The sequence below is a fragment of the Ixodes scapularis genome, unplaced genomic scaffold (assembly GCF_016920785.2).
Source record: "Ixodes scapularis isolate PalLabHiFi unplaced genomic scaffold, ASM1692078v2 ptg002596l_1__unscaffolded, whole genome shotgun sequence".
NCBI classification, from domain to species: domain Eukaryota; kingdom Metazoa; phylum Arthropoda; class Arachnida; order Ixodida; family Ixodidae; genus Ixodes; species Ixodes scapularis.
Window position 1 is genome coordinate 235,432 of NW_024610256.1, and position 14,380 is coordinate 249,811.

The 14,380-nt window shown below is 47.8% G+C and overlaps 1 long non-coding RNA gene across 1 annotated transcript; it reads right to left on the reverse strand.

The window, feature by feature from the left end:
* Window positions 1-281: 281 nt before the first annotated feature.
* LOC120842631 lies at window positions 282-11,763 on the reverse strand. Its single transcript, XR_005715979.3, has 2 exons — window positions 11,705-11,763; window positions 282-420 (listed from the first exon to the last, which is right to left on the reverse strand). It is a non-coding gene; the product is annotated as an uncharacterized LOC120842631 (long non-coding RNA).
* Window positions 11,764-14,380: the final 2,617 nt, after the last annotated feature.

Consider the following 14,380-nt stretch of genomic DNA (forward strand, 5'->3'; position numbering starts at 1 on the left):
ATGAGGCTGAAAGGGGGAGGCGTCGTATAAAGAAGACGAAGTCTGGCGGCATGTGAGACGGTGAGCTGGCTGGGCCATGCGTGAGGGTCTGAGATGCGCGTGACTGGCAGATATGCTTAAGGTTCGGTAAAGGACTCACGGGTGTTGGTTTGCGGCTCCAGGCTTTGACCTTCCTCTCGCCTCGGAACACAACAATTACCTTCTCGCATGTTTCACAGTAATCTGTGGAATGGATTTACCACACTCTTTTTGTGACGTGTACCAGTAGGTGTGCACTGTCATGAGAAAAAAATTTAATTTATTTAATTACGACAGGGAGCCACGAGAGGGGAAGATGGCAAGTCCCGATCCACCAAAAGGGACAGGGCATAAGAGTGAAGTCTTGCAAGGCTTGGTCCATGATTCAGGACGGTTTGGAACCTATGATTAATGAAGAGAACAAAGGAGTCCATCAGGTCAACAGGAACAATATCTGACCTAAACATGCAGGGCAATGAAGAGCAGGGGCGAATTTATAGGTCAGGCTGGGTGGGGTGGAGAGGGGAGAAGGGGGAGTTTGCAAGGAGATACTTATTTCACGGGCAAAATGCAGCCCAGATCTGTTTTGTTGACCTAATATTTGTTATGTCACCAAAAACTAATAATTTCTTCTTAAGAAAAGCTGGGGTATGTTGATTTTTCATTAAGAAAAAGTTAACCTGAAAAAGAAACAACTCCCCCTCCTTTAAAAAAAAAAAAAATCTGCTAATGATGCAGAGCATTTGAGTATGCACCAAAACACTGAGGGAGAGGGGGAGACGAGAATGTGTGTGGACGTCAGAACACAGAGCTCTGGTTGGAATGACTAGTGGGTAGACCTAAAGGTAGTATACGGCTAGCAGTTCAAGAGGAGGAAGAAAGAACTCCCCTCTTGCTCACAGTGCTTGGACCCTTATTTTTGTACCCGCACATCACCACTCTTCCCTTGGAAAATTAGCCCCTTGATGCTCTTCGCTCAACATTCGGACGAAATTTGCCAATCCCCCGCCCACTCCGGCCTGTGGGTTCTACAGTACTACGCACAAATATCCTCCGTGCACCCCTAAACTGACAGTGCTGTGGAAACTATGTGCTCCTTGGGCCAGTCGCACTTGAGAATCTTTTGCCACATGATCACGCTCCCTCGCTTATAGCCACATTCGCAGAATGGGGTCAGGTGATGGACAGGGGGGCGGGCGAGGTTTGTCAACTAACGTCCCAACTTTTCACCCCCGCACGGATTGCGACAGATCTCGCGGTAGCTGACATTTGTTCTGAACCTATCTTTATCCGCTGATGTAATTCAACGTCTGTCTGGCAACAAAATGACTAAAAACTTGCAAATGAAGCACAGGTTGTCGATTGCTTGCTTCACAGAATGAACAGCGCAGCTCTCCTCCGATTTTGTTGCCCGTGGGACGTGCTTTTTTTTTTTTTAGGTTCTCCCGTCTCTTATGGCCGAAAAACCCCAGTTGTCTGCTCTCGTTCCTCTCCTGAGTGCTGCATGACGGGAGTGCTTTGTGGTGCACACTTGACTCTCAAGGTGCAGCGAGTGCATGGACGCGTGGAGTGGCAACGCCAAAATGAACTCGTGAAGCATAGGTCGGCATTTCCGAACCCACTCACTCACCATCACATCACTAATTACAGCAACATCCAAAAGTCACAGCCCTTCACATCACAAAGTACATCGACGTCCAAAAGTCCCAGCCTTTCACATCACAGAGTACACCGACGTCTAAAAGTCACGGCCTTTCACATCACAAAGTACACCGGCGTCCAAACGTCACAGCCCTTCACATCACAGAGTACACCGATGTCTAATATTCACGGCCCTTCACATCACAAAGTACACCGACGTCCAAAAGTCACGGCCATTCACATCACGGAGTTCAACCGGACAACAAACTCATCCCCATCACGTCATCGCAATCTCTGAACTCACAAAGTCATTCACCGTCACTTCACGAATCTGTCAAGTTCACGAAGTACTTCACCGTCACATCACGAATCCTTTGGAGTTCATGAAGCATTCCCCATCCCATCACCGCCAACTCTGAATTCACGAAGTCGCTCACCGTCACATCACGAATCCGACAGAGTTCATGAAGCATTCTCCATCCCGTCACCGCCAACTCTGAATTCACGAAGTCGCTCACCGTCCCATCACGAGCTCATCGAGTTCAGCAAGTCGTTCCCCTCACGTCCGTGAACTGATCCCATTCATGAAGTTGTTCGACCGGTTCGACTTCACGGCCGTTCACCGAGTCACAGCCGTTCACCGAGTCACAGCCATTCACCGAGTCACAGCCGTCACAGCCATTCACCGAGTCACCAAGGTCACGGAAAGCGGCGTCGGCCCCTGCAGCCGCGGCCACCGCCACTGCCTCCGGCTCTCAGCCATCCTCGAAGTTCTTTCGCAGCGGCGCTGACGGCTCCAGATGTGTGTGTCAGTGTGTGTGTGTGTGTGTGTGTGTGTGTGTGTGGGGGGGGGGGGGGGGGGGGGGGGGGGTATTGGGGTGGGCTGGACGACGCACCCTGCTCTTGTCATTTTGTTTACTTAGTTTGTTCCCTCTGGCTTTTAGTTTTGTTGTCCAGTTTCTTTTATTTTCGTTTTGTTTCGCGCTTTCTTCATCGTGCGCGGATGCTGTGGAGAGCAAGCGGCTTCTTGACATCCCTGCTCCGAACTTGTGAGATAAGGTGCTTGTTTCCGGTTTGTAGGCGAGCGGTATTACAAAGGATGGCATCACCCTAGCAAAGCGCACATGAAGGCTCCCTAGACTTCGCCTGGTTGTCGGCGTTGTGATTGTGGAGGGGATCCCCTCAAAACCCTCTGACCTGTCTTTTTTCTTTTTTTTTTTTTACTTTCGTTGCGCACGGTTTTTTCTACGAAAAAAAAAAAAAAGAAGGCGCTTATATTTTTGCCAACGACCGCTCGCCGAGGGGGCAAAAAGGAGAGACAGACACGAACCTGCGTGCACGATTTTTGTGAAACATCGTACAAACATTAATACGAGTCCATATTATATGAACGAAGACGTTTTAGCGAATTACATTTTAGCGAATAGAGATCACATACGCGAGTCGACGTTTAGGCATTTGTAGGGGCGGCAAACTGGGCATCCTAACAGTTCGCGCCAGGCGGTCAGTTCGGAACGATAGCAAGGGGTGCTTTGCTATAGTTTGGGGAAAATAATATGAACTCAAGTTCGAGCGTCCATCGCCAAAGGTTCGGCAAGCTCAAAAACAGGACGGCGGCGGCCTCCATTTTATCTATTCGGTCAAATGAACGCCGCCATTCGCTAAAGTGTCATTCGATGAAACGTCGTGGGCCAGGTTTCGCTCACTAAACCGTCGTTCGATCAGTACAAAATTGTTCTGTGTGTTTTATCTTAATAATTATGATCCATGGCAACCAGCCTATCATTGCCTACCTCACTTTGCGTCGTAAAATAGCGCGTTGACGTCACTTTCATAAGAGATACCATAATAACGCAAGACTTCCCAACCGACCGCTGAATCACCCGTCTAATATTTTGTCACGGATTTCATCATATATATATATATATATATATATATAAAGTAGACATTCCAAAACAAGAGTCATCTATTCCCAAAAATTTCAGTGGACTGGAACTACCTTCCCACATCTGTTGCCACAATTGCCACTTACTATATGTTTAAAATTGCCGTAAATAATCTATACAGCTCAGACTGAGCGCCAAAGTGTACAGCTTTGTTCTGTTCTCTTCTAACTCCCGCTCACCTCCGTGATGCCGATGGCCCTGAGGGTATGTCAGTTAAACAAATAAATAAAAAAAAGTAAGTGCCTCCCCTGAAAAACCTCTTAAAAAGGGGCCCTGCAATCACATTTAAGCAACTACCTTTTTTGAGGTTTCCACGTCTCTTGGGGTCCGGGCAAGCCAGCGGGCACGGAGAGAGTAACTAAATATCAGTGCGTGGACGGCGCGGAAACCACCTCCACCGACGAGGGCGACCCGCGGTACCGAAAGCGCGCAAAATGTGACGTGTTTGGTCCTAGGCTTACTACTGGTCAGAGCCGCTAAAAGCTTTTACGTAGTCGAAATACAAAATATAAGTGGCGCGAACCGTTTCAATTATTTATAAAAGAAGGTTTTGTTCGGTATTTTAGATCAGAAAAGAAACAAATGCAGTTTATAAAGTGCGGAAACAAGAAAAGACCCGTCGACATACCCGCCACCAAGCGGCGGAAAAAACGGCGCATACTAGAAAGAATTAGTGGGATGAGGCTACGACGAACGGCCAGCGTAGAAAAGCCCCGGATGTACGCGGCGGCGCTGCGGTCGTATACCGGCTCAACGATCCCACCGGTTCCGAGCGTTCCGAAGGCCTTCGGCGCGGGCCCTGCTGACGATTTGGCCATTTGGCGGCATGGCAGCGCGAAGCGGCTCCCGTTCTGAACTGATCTTTACCCCGTGTTTGCTGTCGTTTGTGGCCCATGAAGTGTTATGCCGAAATAGTCTTTAATCGCGCAGCAAATGCAATGCGAGCCGCCCCGGCCGCCCGCTTCATAGAGCCTATCCAACATATGCTTTAGTGGCGCCCTCTCGAGCCGTTGACCCGGAGTGCGGAAACCGTGAACGCTCGATGAGCTCACTACCTCTCCTCTAGTTCACGGCCACTCAAGCCAGGACCTACAACGTCACGAAGGAGGTTATTTTTTGCTTGTTTTTGTAATTCTAATTCGCCTATAACTTTTTAAAATAAAGCGAAATTTGAGAAAAGAAAAGTTTGATTAAGTTACTACGTTCAGTGCGCTCATGTTCGGTGCCAATTAAAACCAGTCAAAAAGTCATTGCAGGGCCCCTTTAAGGAGGCGACCTGCAGCTTGCCGAAGCAATGAAATCTGTGTTTTATTCGAACCCGTTGGTCAGAGTACACCTGATCATTAATTAAACCACTCATTGGATCATTCACCTCAAAGCAATGTTTCCTTCTGAGCGTGTTCGTGTCGCTCAACCTACTTTGAGCGAAATGCAGTCGAGATAACTAATGATGGCGGTCGACTCCACTTTTCGCAGCTTTGAACCGAGGCGAGGCGCGCGACTCACGCGCGCCTCGCGCTCGTTGTTTTACGCCGGGGTTTGGCTGCGCATAGACTCGTATAATTAGCGGCGAGATGTTTCGGTGGCGCCCTCGTTCGGTTACCTTTCGTGACGTCATTACCTTGCGAACAACAAGTTCGATGGTGTTTGTAATGGGCATCGTGGAAGCCTGAATTCATAGCGCTCTCAAAGCAACACTGCCAACACCGTCGAAATTAGAGTTCTTACATTCTTCTTATTTCCGTCGATGAGACACCCTTTTCTGACGTCAGTGTCAGCATTCGGCCAATCGTGGTAGGCCGACCACAGCGACGCTTTCGATCGCTCACGTCGCCAATAGGTAGCGTACTGTGTTTTCGGAGTTCATTTTTGAATAGAATCGGAGCGTGTTTTTCGGAGTTTATTTTGTAGCGTAGGCTACACTGGCCGAGTTTGAGCAGTTTCGCGTGGCTTCTGGCGAGCCGTGCTGCGTATGCGCGAGGAGCAGTGACGTCACACGTGTCAGTCCCCGATGCACGCGCCGCGCACATGGACCCGCTCGAGATCATGGCTCGCGCTGTCCGGTTGTTCTGGGCGGCAGCTTGGTTGCTTGATACATGTAACAACACGGCGCACACCTGGCCAGACCAACGACGGGCATCTGGCACGCCTCAGCGGAGGATTAATTTGGACCATCTGGGGATATTTGGATGTGCAACCGAAGGCTCGGTTACACGGCGCCTCCTCCGCAATAAGAAGAGCGGAGAAGCTTAACTCATCGGATCCTGAAGTAGTCTCATAATCCGTAAACCGTCTGTGGCATTGAAGCAGCAGTAAGCATGATAATCAAGCTAATCCTAGACAACCAGGAAAGCTAAGAATAACCAGCTGAACCTAAGCTCACGCTACGTATATCCTGGCATAGCCGAGCTAAGCCACTGCATTTTTTTTACAATGAATTCGGGGTGTTTTTCGGAGCTTTTTTTAATGGTATACTAAATTCGGAGTTTGTCGGCTTCTTCAGTGATGCGAATTAAATTTAGAAAACAGCCGTTTGCGAATTTAGTAAATCAGCCTTTTCATATGCGAGACTTCGACTGTGGTCGTAAGAGAAGCTACCTCGTTTCTATGATAACGGGATAAGTTCATAAGTTGCAACTAGAAACGATGACAAACGTAAAGCTTGTTGTAAATTCCGGGGAAATATGAAGACCTGTCGGCGTTATTACTTCTGGCAGCCCCAAATATTCGTGTTTTTTTTTTTTTTTTTTTTGATAAACCCGAATCGGCAAAAGTTTAAACGGCAAGTGTTCTTCGGATTTCATAGGGTTTATTCAAAAACGCGGAGCCCTAATTATACTGTAGTAAGCTCACGCAAAATGCGGAGCTAACTGCATTCTTAACTTGGTTAAAACTGCAGTTCGAAGCCCCCAGCGCGCACTCGCTCCCTTCCGCCGAGCATTCGCTGCGCTTGCAAGCTTGTGCTTTTCTGGTGACGCAGGTCTACGAGAACAACATGCATACAAAATCAATAAAAGACGAAGTTCCCGGGGCGCGCGGAATACGCATGCCTCGAGAGTCGAGGCACAGAGAACGTATACCAGCCCCAATAGTCGAATGCGCAGTGGTGACCCGAAGGCTAGAAACCTCGCGCTGCAGGCAGACCTTGCGCTGCGGTCTTCACCGGTCACTGAATATAAGTACAATAGCGCAATGTGCTGAACGTACTTGGCACGCTACACCTTTGTCGATACCTGTGGGTGGCATGTTTCCGTATTTCGTTAAACTCCTACGCATCCGAAGCTCCGTTTGACTAAACATGAAAGGAACCTCGGCGCAAAAGGACACACACACAAGTAGAACAGCGACACGTGCACAGCGCTTTCTGTCCTCTACTTGCTTTCCCTGTGTCCTCTTGCGCCGTTTTCCCTTGTATGAACAGTCTTTGTCAAAAGTCCACAGCCCACCAAGCCGCTCCGGCCAGGCCGGTGAGGGCTCCGAACGCACTGAACGTCCGCATGCGGGCGGTCCCAACAACTTGGCGGTATTCCGGCTTTCATGACGGAACAAAACAAATAAATTTGATGACAACAAGTATCCGTGAATTCAACCCAAACTGCTTCCCGCCCAAGCAATCGTGGTCCGACGGCGACTGGTTTTCCATTTTCACGGCACATATCCACGTTTTCGGACAAACCGAGCACATGAAAACTGATCTTCAAACCTTTCTCGACTCTTTTGGTACAGCCCCAGTCGCGGCGTTTTGACGAGAAGGCAAGTCTTTGTCAGGTTTTTTTTTTTTTTAATACAACGCTAGAATACACGTCTCACATAGGGACTTTCGCCTTCAGCCCCAGACCGGAAGTGCGCCCGACGCGCGACCACCGCGCCGTGACGTAACAGAGATGAGTTCGTTGGTTCGTGTGTAGCCGGAACATAATTTCGGCGATATATTCGCCTATACATGAACTCCTCTCTGTTACGTCACGGCGCAGTGGTGGCGCGTCGGGCGTAACAGAGATGCTCCTTAAAATCAAAACCGACAGACTCCACACGTAACCCGTAACAAAAAAGAACAGGTCACAACGAGTCGACAAAGGACGTAAGAGGAAAAACCCGAACAGCGAACTTTTCCCTACACTTGGCAAGGTCAAACTGTACCTACAGGTTGCCTCAAGCTTGAAACACAAAAGCTTACCCCAAGCTTCAAACACAAAAGCACTAATCACAAACGAGCGTGTTGGGGACGAATTAAGTAAGTGCTTATACTTCCTGTTTACACGTCTAAGAAACTAGGGAGTTTTGTATATTGTTCCGAAAATCCCCCCCCCCCCCCCCCACCCCCACCGCCCCTGTAAGGATAGCCGTTACTCCTCTGTCATCTTTGTGCTTGCATAGTATCGTTATTGGGTATCATTACCGAGCACAAGAACCGTCTACAAGAACTCCCTACCGTTTATCGTTTTCCTAGTGAATATAAAGACGACTTGGCAAAGAGAAGCAAGCTAAGGGGAAGGAAACAGAGGTCGTCTTCGCTCCTTCAGCTCCCCTTGATAACCGGTGATTTCTTCAAGCAGACAGAGCCAGTGAGGACGCCTTCAGCGAACATCAAACATAGTCTTTGAGATGAATAGAGGCAGGTTCTTAATTTTGTTTTTGTTACAAAAGAAGGGTCATTTTGGAACAAGGTCTGGTGGGAAATGCAAGATGGGAGGACGGGCAAACAGCTAGTCCACACTTCTAGACGGGGAACACAGCCTGTCAGAAAAAATGAACATCGCCGGCTCATCTGACAAAAAGGTGCAATGTCAGGCTCTAAAGAGCGTGGGAAAGTAAAAGCTCTTTGAGTGAACTGACGATACGTGCCCCAGAACAGCACGGCGACGTGCATGGAAAAAGTTTAAAGGAACGCGGCAAGCCCGGTTCAATAGTTTTCTATGTTTTAAAAATAACAGGCTTATTCAGCTCTTTGCGCACCTCGTGTGTTTGCTTACCCCTCAGACGCTCTGACGTACATCTATTTATACCTCGTTTTGACCAATGACGGCGCGCGCTTTTCTGTGTCGTCTTCGCGCGTTCTGTGCGCGCCCTTTATGTTTCCCGCTGATTGTTGTGCCATTCTTTTCAATGGGTCACGATAACGTTCGCAAGCGCGGAAGACACGTTTTGGTACCCCTACTTGCACGTCGTATAAACACTTACTTCGCATTTGACTTCAACCTCGACCGCGCACCTTGTTTTTCATTGGTAGCCTGCTTGCAACGGAAGGATAACGGTGATGACAACGCAATCGCGGTTTGCTTGTGGTCCTGTGTGATGGGCTCTCGCTTCCGATCGAAGTAAGAGCCATTCGTATCGCTCCGACGCTGTTGAAAACACTCAGTAGACCTTTGAACGAGCCACTTGCTCAGGAAAATAACGAGGAGACGAATGTCTAAGCGCTTATGTAAGAAGAGTGGTCTCGATTTCAAATGAAAAGCACTCCAGCAAAATGTGGCCTATGTGGTTCGTATGCAAAACTAGCTAGCATAAAAAAAGAGATAAATTGAGAAAGGGGGACGGACTATCTGTCTCCCCCCTTGGAAAAGATTTATGTCATTTTATCAAGAATCTTTGAACACTCGTACTCCGCCTTCGCGTTCGAAGCGCTGTTCACGGAGTAAGGCTAGGCTGCTTAGTGGATTGAGTTTCACCACGTGTTCGTCGCATATTTTCTGATGGAGTCCAGCTTTTACACACAAGTATCGTGCCAGTAGCTGACTTTTGCTCAAATAAACAGAAACAAAAACCTCTTTAGTCAATATTCATGTTCAACGGAAATCAAAGAACTCTGTTCGTATTCCTAGAATTCAAGAACTCGGGCATATGCACGACTATGATGAAAACTACTATCGGCAGCACCAAGCGAAACCCGCACCTAAACGCCTGAGAGCACGTAAAATCCTCTCCGCCTGTTATTGCAACGGACACGTCCGCGCGCTTGTTAGGAAACGTGGGCGACAAACCGTGATGCCAATCGGCTGCTTCCTCACATTTTTAAGATTTTCATAATTCTCTGGCATATGGATAAAGCCCGTAAACCTCCGTGATTTTTCTAGGATAGCGTCAAGCCTTCCCGAGATTTTAGATGCTAAATAGCGTTTGAAAAAAATCCGGAAGTGGCCGAAACAGATCAAATCCGGCGCACGCTTTTTCGTGTGGACGGATAAAAACGAGAGTATGCCGCATATTACCAGCATCATAGAATACATGTAAGCATTATTAAGCGAGAGCGAGAAAACAAACATTGTATAGTCCAGTTAGGGTCACACCAGTACTCGCGTAAAAGCTCCGGGAAGACGGTTTTATTTGTGTTTCCTTGAGGGGTGCGGGCACGCACGCGCTTACAAAAGACGAAAACATGGGCGCACGGACGCACGCAGATGCAAGCAACGCGAAGAGAAACCCTCCCGTGGCAGAATAGCACAGTGGCAAAACGACACCTTCCCCCTGCCCCCCACACACAATGACACACACACCGAAAGGAGCCGCCAAGCCGCGCCGCGTAAACGAAACTCCACGGCCATGCAGGAGGCTCAAACGTCTGCCGCGCACAGACAAAGCCCCCCTAATGTTCACCTGCTGCACGTGCACTACGCGACGCGGGCACGCACGCCCGCAGTATCGGGGCAGAGGAGCGGAGGCCCGCAAACTCGTTGGAGTCGCCGCTGAGTCTGTGCCGGTCCAAACATCCCCCCCCCCCCCCCCCCCCCCCCCCAATCCCCATCTGGGAAACGCTGGTGCCGCTTCGTCTACAATACACAGTCCCCTCCCCATTTCCGATTTCGCGCTTAAGCCGCGCACAGTCGCACACGAAAAATGTCACATCCTCTCTCAAAGTCCTCCAAAGCAAACGCCCCCTGCAGTTGCTTCCCCCAAACGTTACCAGGCCACCCCTACTACCAAATGTCACGTCGGCTATCAGTCGCGAAGAGTACGCACACGCAAGCAAATCCATACCGACATCTCTTGAGCCCTGACTCCTAGTTCACGAATTCAGTCCCCATCACATCACAAATTCAGTTCACGAATTCATTCACCATCACATCACGTATACACCAGAGTCACGAAGTCCTTCACCACTGCATCACGGGTGCGTTAGAGTTCACGAGGTCTTTCATCTTTCACTTCATCTTTCATGTAATATATATATATTTTTTTTAAATATATATATATCTTTTTTTTCCTTGTTTGCTTAGTACGCATTTTGTGCTTTTATAGTGTCCTCTTGTTTCACCTTGAACCATGTTTTGGTATGAAATATGTTTTTTGTATGTGTTTTTTTTTCCCTGTGCCTCTGCTATTTCGCCTATGTAGGAGGTCGAGGACCTTGTCAAGCTGTACTTTACAGCTTTTTTTCTCGACCTCCGCCATCAGTGTTGATGGGAAATAAACTTACTTACTCCCCGTCACATCACGGCTCCATCCGAGTTCATGAAGTCACTCCCCTTCACATCGCGACTCGTTCCGCGTTCACGAAGTCACACCCCCTTCACATCACGGGTTCTTTCGCGTTCACAGAGTCACGCCCATTCACATCACGACTCGTTCCGCGTTCACGAAGTCACATCCCCTTCACATCACGGGTTCTTTCGCGTTCACGGAGTCACGCCCATTCACATCACGACTCCTTCCGCGTTCACGAAGTCACGTCCCCTTCACATCACGACTTGGTCCGAGTTCACGAAGTCATTCACAGCCCTTCACCATGACGCGGTGAGCGTGAGTGAGTGTGAGTGAGCGAGTTCGTGAGTGACTTCGCCGAGGTATGTCGTGAAGTACACTGGGCACAAGCACTGGGCACAAGCATGTGGCTTCGTCTTGCATCTTGTTCGCGTGCAGAAGTTGCTTCGACAGTATTGCAGAAATTACACTATCCCTGACAATGAAGTACAAAAAGGTTTGTGTTGAGTCTAGACACTGCTGCAAGATTGCCAAGCCAGGAAACCTAAACCGAGCCACCACTAAATGTGTTCTGTTTCAAAATGGCCTAATTGGCAAGACTGAACTGCCACCAAATGTGTTCCGTTGTACAGCACCAAAGTACATCACCAGACATGAGTGTCAAAAAATATACTTACAATGGCTAGCAGCGCCTCATAAAAGTCATGCGATGGCCCTCTGCTTGGCCAGTTAAGCCACACGCAGTGCCGTGCGGGGTACAGGACAGCAGCCATGAGCCGGCCGGTGCGTCGACCCGGGGTCCCGCCCATAGTGTTCCGCTGCTGCCTTGAACAAGGTGAAAGCCAGCTCATTGATGTCATGGTCCTCGGGACCTGTGGTGTGTAACCATTGTGTTTAAGTTTGATAGTCACCGACTAATATTTCGTACTCGATGGGGATAGCGCAAAACTCACAATAATCGAGCAGTCCGAAAAAATGAATTTAGCCTAAAAATCATTGTATTGCGATTTTAAGCGCAAAGTTGCTACAGAAAGTGATTGATACAATAGGCTCACAATAATTGAAGCTTGGATATTTTGTACTTCCGGACAATTCAAACAGATTTGAAAACTTTGGTTCTATGTTATGTTTTTAAATTATTTATAAGCCGCTTAATCCGAATGGCGTTTACGCTTAATTCATATCTTTTTTTTGCTCTCGCGGCCCCGTTGAGTGTGCTTCTGTTCGAGCACCGGTGCACCGCAGAGAAGCGATACCTGCGGAGCGTGATTTCACGAGTGTTGTTTCTCCGCAGTGCACCGGTGCTCATAAAGAAGCACACTCAACGGGGCTCAAGCGGGCACACATTAGCGGAAAACAGCGTTCACATTATGTGCTTCAAGACTAGCAATGATGACCAAGACGACATCGAGGATGAGGACCAGCTCACTGGCATCATGCTTTCTGGCCTTGAACCACATAATGTGAACGCCAAGCTGGCGGAATATGCTAGTCTTGACGATGATGTATGTGTTTGTCGTGATGACTCATTAGAGGACATAGTACAGGAAGTAACGCCAGCAAAGTGCAGCAGTGAGAGTGAAGATGACGATGAAGAAAGGGATGACTTGCTACCAACCGTCACAGCCATAGCTTTGAGCACATCGCTCAGCTCCGGAAGTTTCTGTCTGCAAAGGAAGAGTCCCATAAAGAGCTACCTGTGTTGGCTGGTATTAAAAATTTTATTTTGAGATCGTATGTGCTGACTAAACGGTCCACAATCGACAAATTTTTTGCCGGATGAATAAATTTAATGTCACAGCTCTTTCACTAATGTGTTATGCCTGTACTTGCTTATAATTAGGCCTATGTAGAGGAAACTGGCAAAAATCTGCTTTGTATGAGTAGCTATCCATGTAACAAATCATAATGCCGTCTAGTATCATATTTAAATGAATTTCTGATAATTCAAACTAAAATCTGTGACTTCCTAGAGTTTGAATTAATGAGACTCTACTGTAGTTTGCTGTACGGCATTTCGCATTCAGCGAGTCATTTTGTCACTGTACACAGACGAAAGCATAAAAGCGTTCGGACAAGTTACGCATTCACGGCTGCACGATGCTGGCAACTGTAGGGCCGGTCGTTAGACTTTGCCCTTGGTGAAAGAGTCCTGTTTGTAACACTGTGCCGCTGGAGCAAATGCACAGATTGATTGCTACTTCCTTGGCGATACAACCGCTGCCTTCTCACGTCGACACATGGGAAATACCGCAAACAAAAGCAGACACAATCACGACTTCGCAAGGTGAAACCGGAGAGGTCAAGAGCGGAAGAATTGCTTGAGTGTTGACGTGCTATGTGGCATCAACAGCAGAGGCCTACCATTAAAAAAAAAAATAATACTAGTTTGCAGTTTCTTTGCTGGATGTGACGTCACGACAACTGACGGCAGCGATTGGCTGGCAGTGACGTAGATTCTTTTGGGGGGAATTTGCCACTGAATTCATAACCTGACATCAAATGTAGTTTCTAAACATGGCAGATATAATCAGGCCAGTTTCCGTCCACAATGCTGCCGCCTAGTCTGTCGCACAGATTATTTCCGTTGCTAAGAGGCAATTGGGGCTTTATGTAAACATAGGCTGGACATGCGTGTAGAAAAAATAACATGAATGACCGACCACATCATTGACTCTTCCAACATATTGCAAAAAAACAAAACAAAAAAACCGACAAGTCAACATTTTTTTTGTTTTTTCTTAATTTTTTAGTGGCTGTCGTGTAACATGGAAGTATAAGTACCAAGTAAAATAAAACAAAAAAAAAAGTACATAACGTAAGGTGTACATGAACTCTATAGATATAATACCAGCCCCAATGGTTTAGCAAAGAAGCCAGTCTTCTCAGAAAAACCCCTCTCTCACTTGAGTCCGTTTTCTAATATTTGAATCTTAAAAAGAAGTAGCCCTGAAAAAGCGGCATAAAATGCACAAAACAAAGTGACAGTGCCTCAAAAGGTCACACCTGCCTTTTCACATGGCTCTCGGAACTACATGTAGTGCAGGATGCAGAACGGTACCCATGGGCTAGCTGCAGTTGTAACCCAGTGCTTATAGTATATCGCAGCTGCTTGGAAGGAAGAGAGGCCACCTCCTTCATGCCGTGGTACCGGGAAAAGCAATACCAATTAGCCGCAGGCGTCGAGCACATTGTATTTCTGTGCATCCACAAAGCAATTCTGGGACAGCAACGACAGAAAACTTCAGTAACACGGTGAACAAAAAAGAGACCAAAAGAACTGCAGTAGGGTGGAAAGTTGGGCTAGTTGGTAGTTATTCATCTTTGTTTTAAAAGTGCACAAAAGACGAGGA